This window comes from Lissotriton helveticus, chromosome 5_1, assembly GCF_964261635.1.
Source record: "Lissotriton helveticus chromosome 5_1, aLisHel1.1, whole genome shotgun sequence".
Lineage (NCBI taxonomy): Eukaryota > Metazoa > Chordata > Amphibia > Caudata > Salamandridae > Lissotriton > Lissotriton helveticus.
In genome coordinates, this window is record NC_136065.1 from 1,280,200,602 (window position 1) to 1,280,215,486 (window position 14,885).

The 14,885-nt window shown below is 48.5% G+C and overlaps 1 protein-coding gene across 2 annotated transcripts in view; it reads right to left on the reverse strand.

Annotated features, from left to right (window-relative positions):
• Positions 1 to 14,885, reverse strand: part of KDM5B (lysine demethylase 5B) — an 877,335-nt gene that overhangs the window by 21,016 nt on the left and 841,434 nt on the right. The gene's annotated exons all lie outside the window — the stretch shown is intronic.

Below are 14,885 nucleotides of genomic sequence, written 5' to 3' on the forward strand. Positions count from 1 at the left end.
CGAGCCAGTGGAAACATGTGTAGAGGACTGGAGTAGTCCTGTGGCCCTCGTGGCTGAGCGGTTCCACATTTTTGACACTGATGCAGTGGTAAACACCTAGGAGAGAGGTGCACAGATGGAGATTTCTGCTTCTTTTGCAGGAGTCTGAGCGTAGTCCTGTGGGTCTCGTGCCTGTGCGGTTCCACATTTTTGACACTGATGCAGTGGTAACAACCACCTAGGAGAGAGGTGCACAGATGGAGATTTCTGCTTCTTGTGCAGGAGTCTGAGCGTGAACGGGGGCGCACAAATGATTACGCAGGGCTGCTCGACATCGAAATAATCACCTCCAGTGACCTCAAGGCTGATGACGGTGTGAGTCTTGAAGTTGATCTAGCTGAAAGCTCTGCAAGATGGGTCGACGCGGAGAGTCTCGACGTTAAAAGTAGGGTATCTGTGTCGTGAATCACCAAATGTGATTTAGCCCTCGATGTCAGCGATGGTATCACTGATGGAGAGATGTTCACTGGTTGGGAGACGGATAGAGACCTATTTCGAACTGTGTGTCACTGATGTTGACAGTCTTCTGGGGATAGAGCTGTGCCTCAACGTCGATGGAGGCATTGGTCTCAACGTCGAACGTCCATGAGTTGATGCCGACGGAGTCCACGGTCTCGACGTCGGAGTCTTGTGCCTCTATGTCGAACGCTTGTGTGAAGACGTCGACTGAGTCTTGTCTCAATGTCTAACGCCTGTGTGAGGATGTCGACTGACTATTGTTCCTCAATGTCGAACGCCTATGAGATGACGTCGACGAAGTCTTATGTCTCGGCGCCGAAAGTTGAGCCAACACCGACGGAGACCTACTCCTCGACATTGAGCGTTGCCGGGTTGACGCTAACAGAGGATACTGATCTGTCACCTGATGACTACGTCGAAACTGCTGTATTTGATCTCGGAGTCGTGTGGTGCACCGGCACCGTCGACTGTGGAGGTCTAGACAACGACATTAGTTTCTTCGCCGTTGGAGGTATATTCAACGTCGATGGAGAACAGATCGGAATCTTACTTCTCGCTGTCGATCTGGACCTCTTATTCTTCTGTCTTATCGGAGATCTTCCTCTGGATGTAGATTTCTTCCTTTCAGAAAGTCCATAGAGACCTATCCTTTCTCCCTCTTTGGGAGTACACCTAGACAGCTTTTTGCAATGCTGGCAAGTCTGAGGAATGAGAGTCAGGAAGGCAGATAATATACACAGAATGTATTTCAGATTTGGCCTTCTGGTCACAGGAGGGGCAAGGATCAAAAAGAGATGGGATTGTGACAGAAAAATAACCAATTTCTGTCACAAAAAATGGTAGGACCTCATCTATGACCTAAAAGACATTCAGTTTAAAGTAAAAAAACACAATTAAGGGTTGGATTATTTCACCAAAAAGTCAGAGCTGAGAATTCCAGGGTCCTGACTGAAGGAGCCGAAAAGAACAACTGACCTAACTGTCACACCTTGGGCATGATGGGAAGCTGGGGGTCATGGCTGCCTTAAAGGCACGGTGCCAGTGTGTGTGTTTACAATTGCTTTCATTTTCTATGCTATTGGTTTTCAATGCATCTATAGGCTAACATTGCTTGCTCTTTTGCAGATTGGTTTTCATTCTACTCATTAAAAACAGTTCAAGTAATGCTTGCCTTCCTGTTGTCTATATTCTATAGTATGTGGTTACAAACACAGTTTATCTTCACATTGACTAGCCTTTTATGTTTTCATTTATATTTTTTATTATTTCCGGGGTGCCTACGCTTAGGCGGGAAAGAGTAGTTGCTGTCCTGTAACTCCAGTTCTGTAGTAGGGTTACCTCTGTTATAGTCATAATCTAATGACTAGTCCCGCCCATGTGCGTGGACCCCGGAGCAATCAAAAATAATCTCTTACGGTGTCGAAAAATGCAGAACTGCACAGACACTTAAGAGAAAATTAACCGCATGCGCGCGGCGGCTTTTCCCGCTGTACGCGGCGTTTAAAAAAAAAAAAGCTGCGAGCGGCTTAACTGATGACGAGCTGAGCTCGTCATCAGCGCCGAAGTGGTTAAAGACAGATAATGCAGCCTATATCCACAGGCTACACTGTCAAGTACTTCGACTAGAAATTCCACCAAAAATCCACAAACAGCAAAGCCTGTCCAGATTTCCCTTGCTTTACAGCAAAAACCCTCTGGAATGATAGAGAGGAAGACATGGACAGACAAGCCCCATAGGCTGCCATTATGTGGCTCAGAACAGGATACTGTGCCTTTAAGAGAACTTTCCAGAACGTCACAGTATCCCAGAATCCACTGCAGGTCCCTTTTACTTTCAGTTCTTTTTGAAGGCGTAACACGCCAGACCTGTAGCATTCCTTACATGAATATCTCTCTCCACCGGGGAGGAGGGCGGGCGCTTATGACTAACAGATACCCCTACTACAGAACTGGAGTTACAGGACAGAAACTACTCCTTTAGTAGGGGATCTCTGTGTAAAGTCATAATCTAGTGAATAGAATGGCAAGCCCATCCCCACACCAAAGCGGCAGTGGAGAAAAGAGAAATAACACCACTACTATGCGAACAGATTTCGCAGCGAAGCCTGCCCAACCTGAGCGTCTGCCCTGGCATCCGTGTCCAGGCAGTAATGCTTAGGAAAGGTATGGACCGACCTCCAAGTGGCCGCCTTGCAGATTTCTGCAATTGGAACATTACGGAGCAAAGCAGTCGTGGCAGCTTTGCCCCTGGTGGAATGAGCCTTAGATTTACACCCTAAGGTCTTACCAGCTTTTTGGTAACACAACTGTATACAGGACACAATCCTCCTAGAAATGGACTGTTTAGAGGTAGCAAGACCTGTCCTGACTGATCCATAATTGATAAACAATTGGTCTGACCTACGAATATCCTTGGTTTTATCCAGATAAAATTTCAATACCCTCCTGACATCCAGGGAATGTAGGGACCTTTCCGCTGGAGAGGAAGGATTCAGAAAAAACGTAGGTAAAGTTATGGTCTGGTTAACATGAAAGTCAGATATAACTTTAGGAAGAAATTTAGGGTGAGTACGCATAACAACCTTTTTTTTTTTTTGCAGAGTTTTATATAGCGCGAACTAGAACCGAACCGAATCAGTTATCAGAGCACTTTACATAGCACCAGTTACGTTACATGAGGACACACTTTCACCTTAGCAGCATGAAATACAGTATAAGGTTCTTGGCAACACAACGCCTGAATTTCACTCACCCTGCGGGCCGATGTAATGGCCACGAGGAACGCCGCCTTCCAGGACAGGTGCTGCAACGAAGCCTTATGAATAGGTTCAAAAGGATCCTTCATCAATCTGGACAGCACCACATTCAATTCCCATGAAGGCGAAGGAAGCCGGACAGGAGGGAACACTTTCTTCAAGCCTTCCAAAAAAATCTTTGATCACAGGGATCTGAAAAAAGGAAGTCTGTGAAGGGCATTTCCTGTAGGCAGTCAATGCAGCCAGATGAACCTTAATGGAATGGACATTAAGGCCAGACTGCGCCAGATGTAGAAGGTATGGAAGGATGAAATTTTCCTTACATGTCGTCGGGTCATAGTTCTTGGACTTGCACCAGATGCAAAACCTCTTCCACTTGTAAGCATAAGAAGTCCTAGTGGAAGGTCGCTTAGCCTCCTTCAGTATGTCCATGTAATCTTCTGGGAGATTCAGATGGCCATATTGCACTATCTCAGGAGCCATGCCGCCAACCTCAAAGACGAGAGGTTGGGGTGCAACGTCTGCCCCCCGAACTTCGTGAGAAGGTCCGGCCTGCACGGCAGCTTCATGTGAGGAAGGAGAGACCGCTGAAGCAGATCCGTGAACCACCACTGTCTGGGCCATTCCGGGGCAATCAGTATCATCCGCGCCCTGGACTGGGACAGCTTGAGAACCGTCGGAATCAGGGGACTGGTGGAAAAGCGTACAGAAATCTGTTCGACCAGTTGATCCATAACACATTCCCCAGAGTCCCCGGCTGGTAGTACCTGGAGACGAAGTCTCGGCATTTGCTGTTTTCGGCAGTGGCGAACAGATCTACGTCTGGAGTCCCCCACCTTGCGAAGACTTCTCCTAGTACTTCGTCGTTTATGACCCATTCGTGATTTTCCTGAATCAGTCTGCTCAGTGCGTCTGCCTGAACATTCTGCACCACTGGTAGATGGGTAGTCGTTATCGTCAGTCCTCTGGCCAGAAGCCAGTGCCAGATCGCCTGCGCTTCCTGCAACAGGGTGCGTGATCTCGAGCCCCCCTGCTTATTGAGGTAATACATCGTGGTCGTATTGTCCATCTGTACAAGCAGAGAGTTGTTCTGGAAGGACGGAAGAAAGGCCTTCAGCGCCAAGTGAAAAGCTTTGAGTTCCAGGAAATTGATGTGGTACGTGGACTCCGTCTGGGACCACGTCCCTTGAATCTGTAAGTCTCCGGAGTGCGCCCCCCAGCCGTGGAGAGATGCATCCGTCACGATAGTCTGCGTGGGAATGTCCTTGTGGAAGGGAACCCCTCTCAGGAGATTCTCCGCCGAACACCACCAGAGACTGAAGAGCATGCAGAGACAGTTGTATCCTGTCGTCCCAAGACCCTTTCCTCTGATCCCACTGATCCTCCAAGCACTCCTGCAATGGTGTCATGTGCAGCCGTGCGTGTGGAAGATACAAGAGGCCATCGATCCCAGTAGAGAAGACACCATCCTCACTGTTCTACAACATCTACATGGAGTGGTCATAAGAGCCTGAGCCTTCCGAAGGAGTGATAATCGTCGCTCCTCCGAAGGAGACACGCTTGCTGACAGCGTATTGATGGAGGCTCCCAAGTACTGTATGCACTGGACCGGAGTCGGGACAGACTTGGACATGTTGATGTGCAACCCCATCTTGTTCAAGAGAACGCACGTCTTCTGGAAGTGCGCTTGAGCTTCCGAGAAGGAGGAGGCCTTGATCAACCAATCGTCCAGGTAAGGGTAGACAAACACCTTGTTCTTCCTTAGGTGCGCGGCTACCACTGCCATGCACTTCGAGAACGTTCTGGGCGCAGACTTCAGTCCGAATGGCAGTACTGTGAACAGATAATGATTGGCGCCGACTTGGAATCGCAGGAACTTCCTGTGCAATGGGCACATGGAAGTACGCATCCTGTAGGTCTATGGCACACAGCCAGCCAGTCTCCCTGTTGCAGCGGAGGATAAATCCGATGCAACGACAGCATGCAAAAATTCTCTCTGCGAATCCACTTGTTTGCTTGTCGCAAATCCAGAATGGGCCTGAACTCGTCTTGTCCTTTTTGCGGACCAGGAAGAACCGGGAGTACAGACCTCTTCCTCTGAGACAGAGGTATGTCTTCTATCGCCATTTTCCTTAACAGGATATCGGCCTCCGCCTGGAGCTCGCGCAGCTGATACTGCGAGCTGACCGGAGGAATTGATGGAGGCGGGCTGGTGAACCGAAGACTGTATCAATTGCAAACAATATTCAGCACCCACTTGTCCTGAGTAATTTTTCTCCACTCTGCCAGAAAAAAATTGAACGCTTCCCCCCACCGGAGTGGGTAACGGATGTAGGGGAAGTAACAGCTCAGGGTCGAGACCCGGCCGCGCCCTTGTTCGCTGTAGAGGACTGCTGACCTCCTCTACCCTTCTGGCGCTTCTGGAAGGGCCTCCGGAACTGCTGCGGTTATTGCTGCTGCTGTCCCGAAGCCTGTCCTCGCCCTCTGCCCTGCGCCCCGAACCGTCTCTTGAACGGGCGGTAGGCTTTCTTTTCTTTGGGCTTCTCCAAGCCCACAGCCGTCAGAGTCTCGGCCTCCGCCTTCATGCGGGCCATCTCATCATCCGCATGTTTGCCGAACAGGGTCTCCCCCGAGAAGGGCAGATTAGCCACTCCCTGCTGGGCCTCCGGCTTGAGTGATGCGAGCCTGAGCCAGGCATGGCGTCGCTGGTTGATCCCATGACAATACCCATGGGCCGCCAAAAGAGACATCAGCGGCCGCACTGATGACCTGGTTCGAGACCAGCATCCCTTCCTTCTGGATCTCCAGGAAATCCTCCCTCTTATCTCGTGGCAGGAGTTCTGCGAACTGCTGGAGGGATTCCCACAGGGCACGATCATAACGTCCCAGCAAAGCCGCATCGCTAGAGGCCTTCATGCCGTCCCATAGACCTTCCTGCCAGCTGAGTCGATCCATCGGCTCTCCTTATCAGGAGGCACAGTAGAAGACGGCGAGGTAGAGTGTTGTTTCCTGGCTGGCGTCACTATAACGGAGTCCGGAATCGGGTCTATCCGCAGAAAAGCCGGGTCGGAATCCGGAGCCCTGTACTTCTTCAGAAGCCGGTGTGAGAAGTTGGCCTGATATGCAGTGTTCACTATTCTAGTGAACACTATGTATCAGTCCAAACAACCCTTATTGATGTTTGGTTGTAAGTCAACCTGATAGACCAGCTATCCTAGTAGCATGGACACGTGCAGTCTTTAGACTAAACTCTAGAGGGCGTGTTAAGCCAGCTGTTTTACCATCACATATACCCCTTGAACACCAAGTGAAAGGACACCACACAAGTTGTTATGAAAAATAAAGTATATTTATTTATAACAAGACTACCCTGGCTCTTTATGAGACAGGGAGCTAAGCACACAACAAAACTCTTAAAGAAATACTTAAAGTCGCACAATTTACACAAATGCCCGAGGGGGCACGAAAAACCATATACTACACAAGTGGAATGCGAATTACTAGCAGGTAAGTAACTATTCTCATAGGCTTTAGGATCGCTAGGACTGGACTACTGAACCTTTAGATTACAAGCAGGAGGCCTAGGGACGTCGTGTGCAGAGTGGGAACTCTCACGCGTAAGGCGGGAAAAAGTCTATGGAGGCTAGTAAAAGCAAAGTTAGTGTTTTCGGGCGAACCCGACTAGGTAGGTCAAAAACGAAAGTGGATCTAGACACTTGGAGAGTTGGTCTACGCTGGAGCACCGGAGTACTCGGTTTACCTAGCCCAGGGGCTGCGGCTGCATAGGGTTCAAATGTCGTCGGGTTTCTTCGTTGATGAACCAGGAGCCTGAAGAAAGAAGTTGCTGGCAGGCGACCAGTGAAGAAGTTCTTGGGGATCCAAGCCTGGATCGGGAAGAGGAAGACCTGTAAGCAGAGGGGACCAAGTTCTGAATCACTAGCCAGTGATTTAGGTGGGCACCAGAGTGGCACCGGGCGAAGTCACCTCAACCAGGTGAGTGGGCGCTGCTGGGCTCTGCAGTCTCCCGGACCAGGAGGCGTTGTCAGCGACCAAGATGGAGGTGCGAGCTGTTCCACGAAGATATCTGCTGTCGACGTCGCTGGACCCAGGATTGGGGCAACAAGTCTTGGCAAATGCAAGCCCACGCGGTGGACTTAAAATGGCGTCTGGAGTGGACCAGGAGGGTCCAGGGCACTCCTCTGTTGGAGGGGAGCAAGGGCCAGTCTGGAGTAACCAGACCAGCGGTGTTTGTCGTCGAAATTCGTCGTCAGGGGGCCACTAGCCAACGGGCAAGCGACCTGGACAACGCGGTGAGCAGCAAAGAGCAGAAGGGCCCCACGCAGATCTCGTGGATGCAGGGGAGCTGAACTTCGGTGCTGGAGCTGCTCAGGGTTGGGGCTTCTCTTACCCCAAAGCACCCGGTCGAGGGTCACTGAGGCTGATGATGCAGGTAGAGGTCAGAGGTGCCAGGGAAGCCGGTTCTCGTCGAGCTGGGCAGTCTTGATCCGGTGAGGAGACTTACAGCAGACCGCGATGCTTGGTTGGTGCCTGCTGCTGCAGGGTGACTACTCCTTAGTCACAAGGGAGAAATCTTAGGAAGAAGTCTTGAGTTCCTTTCGTGGAAAGTAGTTTCAGGATTCAAAGATGTACCGAATGAGTCTGACAAATCTTCCTGTGTTTTAACAACTACTGACTGTGAGAAAGTGCCATCTTTCTTGCATTAGTATGCCCCCACTTTTTTCTGAATTGCTGATGTGCTTTGACTGAGTGTGCCCTGGGCTCCTGCCAACCAGGTACCCAGGGGCCTGTGTTCCTTCCCTAAAACTGTACAGAAACAAAATCCAATGGCATATCTGGCCACCTGTCAGCCCCTAGTAGATGGTACCCTAGGTACCCAGGGCATGGTGACCAGCGAAGACCCCTGAGGACTGCAGCACTTATTGTGCCACCCTCAGGGGCCCTGTACCCTGGCACCCACACACTGCCTTTGCAGGCTGAGTACATAAGTACAGAACTAAAACCAGAGTCGACATGGCACACATCCCTGTGTGCCATGCCCACAGAACCCACTGCCCTGGCATACTTGGGGGGGGGGGTGCCAGCCTGTGCCAACCCTCAGGTGGGGGAGACGAGGCAAAGCACTACCCCGGGCCCCGGCCATCTGGGGGAGCCCTGCCCAATCCCAGCTAGGCTAAGCTCCTGCCCCCCTCCCACAGGAGAGGAGCAGGCTAGGGGGTGTACTCACCCCCGGACAGGGACCCAATCCCTGACCTTGCCCTACCTGTAACGCCCCTAAATTTTGTATTTAGGGGCTCCCTGAACCTTCCTTCCTCAGACCCAGATACGAAAAGTAGAAAGAAGATCAAGAAGAAGAAGACCCGCCGTGCAGATGCTAACAGGACGACAACAACTGACTTGACCCCAGCCCTACTGGCCTGTCGATCCTGGAACCTGCTCCTGCCTAATCCCGGCGACTTCTGCGGACAGCAACCTTGGGACACCCAGAGGACCATCAGCAGAGGCTCTGCTGCAACACCCCACCTGGTGCCAGCCAGGAAGCTCCAGACCAGCCTACTCTGCACACGCCGAGCCCGGGCTGGGACCAACCAAACCAAGACCACAAGGACGTCCCCCCCCCGGCGACTGGGACCTGAAGTCCAGTGCCCAAAGACCCTCCTCGACGAACCAGCCGACGCCTGCAGACTCAGAACCAGGGGCCACCCCAATGCGACCGGCCGAGGGTAAGCTTTTCCAACACCCAAAGACACCCCTGCACCGGCGCCTTACAGCCCCCTGTGCCTCCCCTACCTGTGCTCTAAGATCCCAACTTCTCTCGAGTCCCGGTTGCCCCTGGAGAGTCTACGTCCCCGAGCCTGCAGCCTTTGTTCCTTTTTGACCTTTCTCATTGGATAACATTGAGCGCCCGACGGCTCAAAAGCACCCTGCACCCAGCCGCCCGAGTGCAGCTGGCTGTGCCACCTTTGTCCTATCCTACTTCCCCCTTGCCCTGAGCAAGTGACCAGGAGCCCAGCTCCCACAGCCGCGTGGCCTGCTAGCCAGCAGCCACCAACCGAAGGCCCCTTTCCCTCATTGGACATCATTGGGCCTAACTACCTCTGCACCCGGCCGGCCCTGTGCTGCTGGGGCTGAACCAACTGTACTTATCTGACCCTGGGGGACCCCTGAGTCTATGCCCAGAACCATAACGTCACCAACCAAGTACTCACCTGGAAACCGGTAACTTACTTACCTGCCTTTGGATAACATGGACCAATTTTGACTCGAAATTTGTCTAAGTGTGAACTTTTGAAAACTGAAAATATTCATATAAAACCAGCAGAATTCCGAAGTACTCACCTGTGATCAGAGGAGAAGCCAGTACTGTACCTTTCAGCCCAGTACTGAACCGCAAAAGTAATCCTTACCGGGTTTACTAGTAATCTGTATTTTCTCCATAGGAACCCATTGTCTGCTTTTCTATGAAATTTCTTCTAAGTGTCTACTTTTGAAAACTTTAAATATTCTTTAAAAATCATACGAAATACTGAAACACAATTACCTACCTGTGTTGAGTTAAGACCCCAGTGCTGGCCCTAGGAGACCAGTGCTGGATTACAAAAGTAACGCGATCGTACTTTACCTGCAACCTGAATTTTCTCCCATTGAATAACATTGTCAGATTTACCTTGAAAAGTTTGTAAGTATGAATTTTTAAAATAGCTTTATATTCATGAAAATTCACTACAGTAACTAAAACGTTTTTGCTTATCTGGTTTCAGCTTAGACCCCAGGACTGAATCTAGGATTTAGACCTAGAACTACTAAAGTAATCTACACTGTAATTAACTGTACTTTTCTGATAATAATCCATTGAGCTCAATGCTAAAGTGTGTCTAGACTTGTGTTGCCTTCAGCAACCCCTGTACCTGTTGTGTTTACATACCTTATTGCTTCCTTGCAAAGTCATTACATGAAAACCTGCATACCTAGCAAAGTATATTTTTATGCTTGTTGGTTCTAAAAATAAAACAACTATATCTTTGGATATAACAACATTTGGCCTGGAGTTCAGTCTTTGGGTGTGTGAAATCTTTTGCTGACTGAGTGTGTACAACAAATGCTTTGCACTGCCCTCTGGTCCTGCCTTACTGCTCGAACAAGCTACTACTTTGGAGAGTAACTGACTTGAACCTCTGTTATACCTTTGAGGTTTGTGGACTCTATACACACTGTACTTCCTTATTGTCCAGTATATCTAGAGCCACTTTCTCACACTGACGGAACCGCCACTAGACAGACATATGCCAGTATACATATGTCATGAGAAGAATGCAGGAAGCCAGCAGACCTAGCGGGAGAAAAACCATGAGGACTAAAACACAAGCCCCCTCCCGCACAACTGGAACCCTATCCAGAATGTCATAGATCACCTGAGAAAGGAAGGCTCTCAAGGATGTGGAGTCCAGTACTGCCCCTATGAACTGCAGGTGCTAAGAGGGCTCTACGTGAGACTTTGGCATGTTTATGAAAAAGCCCAAGTTGAACAACAGGGATTCTATTGCCTGCAGTTGGTCAAATATCATCTGTGGCGAGTTGGCTTTGAGCAGCCAATTGTCTAGGTTCTGGAATACGGAGATCCCCAACCTTATTAGATATGCGACATCCACTACCATCACCTTGGTGAAGAATCCAGGTGCAAATGTTAGTCCAAATGGGTGGACTGTGAACTGGTAGGTAGTGTGTGGAACTGCATGATCAGTATTCAGAAATACAAATCCTGTAAGTCAAGGGACACTATCTTGTCTTGTGCTTCGACATCCAGAGGTTCTTGGACAGCACCTTTAAACTTTCCTTATGCAGGCAAAGATTCAGGATCATGAGGTCTAGAATCCGACAAAGTCTGATGTCCTTCCTGGGAACCCAGAGAGTACAGAGAAGTACAGCCTCAGGTGGTGATGGCATCCCACACAGTGTGAGAAAGTGCCCTCTTTTTGCATGGTTGCCCCTACTTCTTGCCAAACTGCTGATGTACTTTGACTGAGTGTGCCTTGGGTTCCTGACAAACCGGTACCCAGGGCCTATGTTCTTTCCTTAAACTGCATTATAAACAAAACCCAACTGGCACTCTTTCACAGGTCAGTCCCTTGTAAATGGTACCACAGTTACCAAGGGTGCTGTGGCCAGGAAGGGCCTCTAAGGGCTGCAGCACTTATTGTGCCACCCTTAGAGGCCCTGTACCTTAACATGCACACTGCCATTGCAGGCTGTGTCTTTTGGTGCAGAACAAAGTGAAGAGTCGCCATGGCACACATCTGTGTGTCATGCCTACAACCCACCGCACTTGCATCGGATCCCTCTCTACGCCCCAGACCTTACAGTTTCCTTCGCATCCATTGTCTTTGACCTGGGCGGCCCTACGGTGCAATCTAGCTCTGCTTACACGCCGGACACGATTACCCTCCCTCCATTTACACCACCACATACCATTGTGCTCAGCACTAATCTATCTGTAACCCGGTCCTGATGATGATCCTAATCCTTATGGATCGAAACACCGTCAACATCACATTGCAACTTGTGGCGCCCTATACTCTGGCAAATAACCAAAAGGAATGTCAACGGGTCTAATAATAGAAAGAGAGAACCTCAGAGACATATAATCCTAGCAATATCTCTTGCAAGTACAAGAAATCAGTAACATCCTTAAAATTAAGGAAATTAAGGAAAACCCATCAGTCACCACTCAATACCGCCCTGGTCATCATCTGGGACTCCTTATGATGTTACCATCGTGTGATCCCCATGATGGGGATACTATGGACCTGATGACAGTGTCCTACACCCACTTTTAAATCACTTTGCTTACAATTTCTTTTCGTGCACTGCAATTTCTTTTCCCATCACTCCTCCATACCAGCTAACATCTGGGAGTACATCTAGTGTAACATTACTGGATGTAGGATACTGCCATCAGGTCCATAGTATCATCATGTATGTCACACGATGGTAACATCATAATGAGTCCCAGAGGATGACCAGGGCGGTATCGAGTGGTGACTGATGGGTTTTCCTTAATTTCCTTAATTTTAAGGATGTTAATGATTTCTTGTACTTGCAAGAGATATTGCTAGGATTATATGTCACTGAGGTAGTCTCTCTTTCTATTATTAGACCCGAGGACATTCCTGTTGGTTATAAGTCAAGCTATTGGGGGCTGTGTCCACGTTAGGTCTCAAAATATACCATAGGACCCCTCTCTATCGTATTGTATTTTTTGCCCTATACTCTGGTTCACCAAAATGCCTACTTTTATACAAGTTTATGTAAATACTTACCTGTGAACCATAAGTTCTTCTGTATCATTGTCACATTCTCACCTTGTGCCGCCTATTGCTGTTCCACTTGTTACCTGCGTCATCCACCTTGAGTGTCATGAGCACTTTTGTACACAAAGTTCCTCGGGTAATTTACGTATTTATTGCCTAGAGTGCTGTTACAACTGTTCCCAATTCATCCGTTTTCACAAATTTATGTTTTCCCTTGTATTTTCTCAATACATGATGCCATTGGCACATTTAACAAAACAAAGAGTCTCCCTACTTTCTTTTCTTGCAATGTTTTGTACATGCAGATTTACCAGTCTTGTAAATAATACAGGTTGAAATTATTGACCCCGGGGGGAACCCTGGTTCTAACCCCAGAAACCCAACTCCCACACCAAGTACTTACCTGTAATCAGATAACTCCATTTCCTCCCAAGGATTGCATTGACCGCTTTTCTTTGAAAATTGTTTTAAGTGTGGAGTCGGTTTGTATGAAACGCTAAGAAACTGCAAATATACAAAAACTGTTTTACTTTTCTCTAGGAAATGTCCCAGTGTGAGATCTATTTTATTTATTTATTTTGAGAGTTTTATATAGCGCGAACAAGATCTTTGCAGATAACAGAGCGCTTTACAAAGGCAGGTGGAGGGCAGGGGAACAAGGGGGCATAGTGGGGAGGTAGCTCAACATGATCATGTACATAGCACCAATACAGTATATAACATAGTACCAATATAACGTATAGTACAGGTATGAGGTAGCAGGCATAGTTGGAGCGTAAGTCATCACCAGGTTCATGTACATAGCACCAGTATAGTATATAACATAGTACCCATATAACGTATAGTACAGGTATGAGGTAGCGGGCATAGTTGGAGCGTAAGTCATCAACAGGTTCATGTACATAGCACCAATATAGTATATAACATAGTACTCATATAACGTATAGCACCAATATAGTATATAACATAGTACTCATGTAACGTATAGTACAGGTACGAGGTAGCAGGCAAAATTGGAGCGTCGGCCATCCACTCGCTGTAAATAAACACGTGCATAGGAATATATAGGCAGTATCATAGCGCCAGACTGGTAATACTGTTCTTAATGTAAAACACGCGAAATTGTTCAAGTGTATTTAGCCATAAGGATACTTTTAACTTCTTTCTTAAAAAGAAGGGAGGAAGAGATGAGTCTTGTTTCAGGAGGAAGTGCGTTCCAGATCCTGGGCGCCATACCAGGGAAGGAGCGTTTGTAGGTTTTTTCCTTCCGGAATCTTCGCGGTTTCAGCAGAAGATTGTTCGTGCTCCTGGTGGTTCTGGACCCACCTGAGATTGTCAACTTATGAGTGAGGTAGCTGGGTGATTTCAAGTGTATAGCCTTGTGCGTCATGCAGGCAATTTTCAGCTGAATTCTGGCTTCCAGAGGCAGCCAGTTCAAGGCTTTGAAGTCAGGAGAGATATGCGAATGCTTTTTTGATCCAGTGAGGAGTCTTGCTGCCGCATTTAGTGACGCTCTTAGGGGTGCAGTTGTCGTTAGGGGGAGGCCGCAGAGGGCCACGCTGCCATAGTCTATGCGAGGGATGACTAGAGCTTGTACTGCTGTTTGGAAGTCTTTTGCTGGGAGGAAGGGTTTCAGTTTTCTCAAGGTGTTTATTTGGAAGTTCGCCCCCTTAGTAGCCTTGCTGATATGCTGCTGCATGCTGAGGTTTGTGTCTAGTGTTATGCCTAGGGATTTAGCTGAGTCCACGATGGTCGGTTGGACATTGAGTGCTGTTAGGTGCTTAAGCCATGTTTGAGCGGAAGATATTTTCGTGGGAGGTGAGATTAGGAGGAACTCCGTCTTCATAGCATTGAGTTTGAGGTGGTTGTCAGCCAACCAAGATTGGGTGCTTCTGATCGTTGAATTCAGACTCAGGATGTCTTTGGGGGATTGTAACTTGAGATATATTTGAGTGTCATCGGCGTACATGTGAAAGTGTACATTGGATGCTTGTAACAGAGTGGTGAGAGGTTCCATAACTAGGTTGAACAAAGTAGGGGATAAGCATGATCCTTGAGGGACGCCTAACGATACCGGTACTGGGGAAGACATTAGGTTTTTGCTCTTGAATTTTTGAGACCTATTGTGAAGAAAGGAAGTGAACCAGCGAAGCACAGTCCCAGATAGGCCCATTCTTGATTTTAGGAGTTCGAGTAAGCTCTCATGTTTCACTGTGTCGAATGCCGAGGAGAGATCAAGAAGGATGAGGAGGCAGGTATTGTTTTGATCTAACATTTGGATGGCGCCGTCGATAATGTGAGTCAT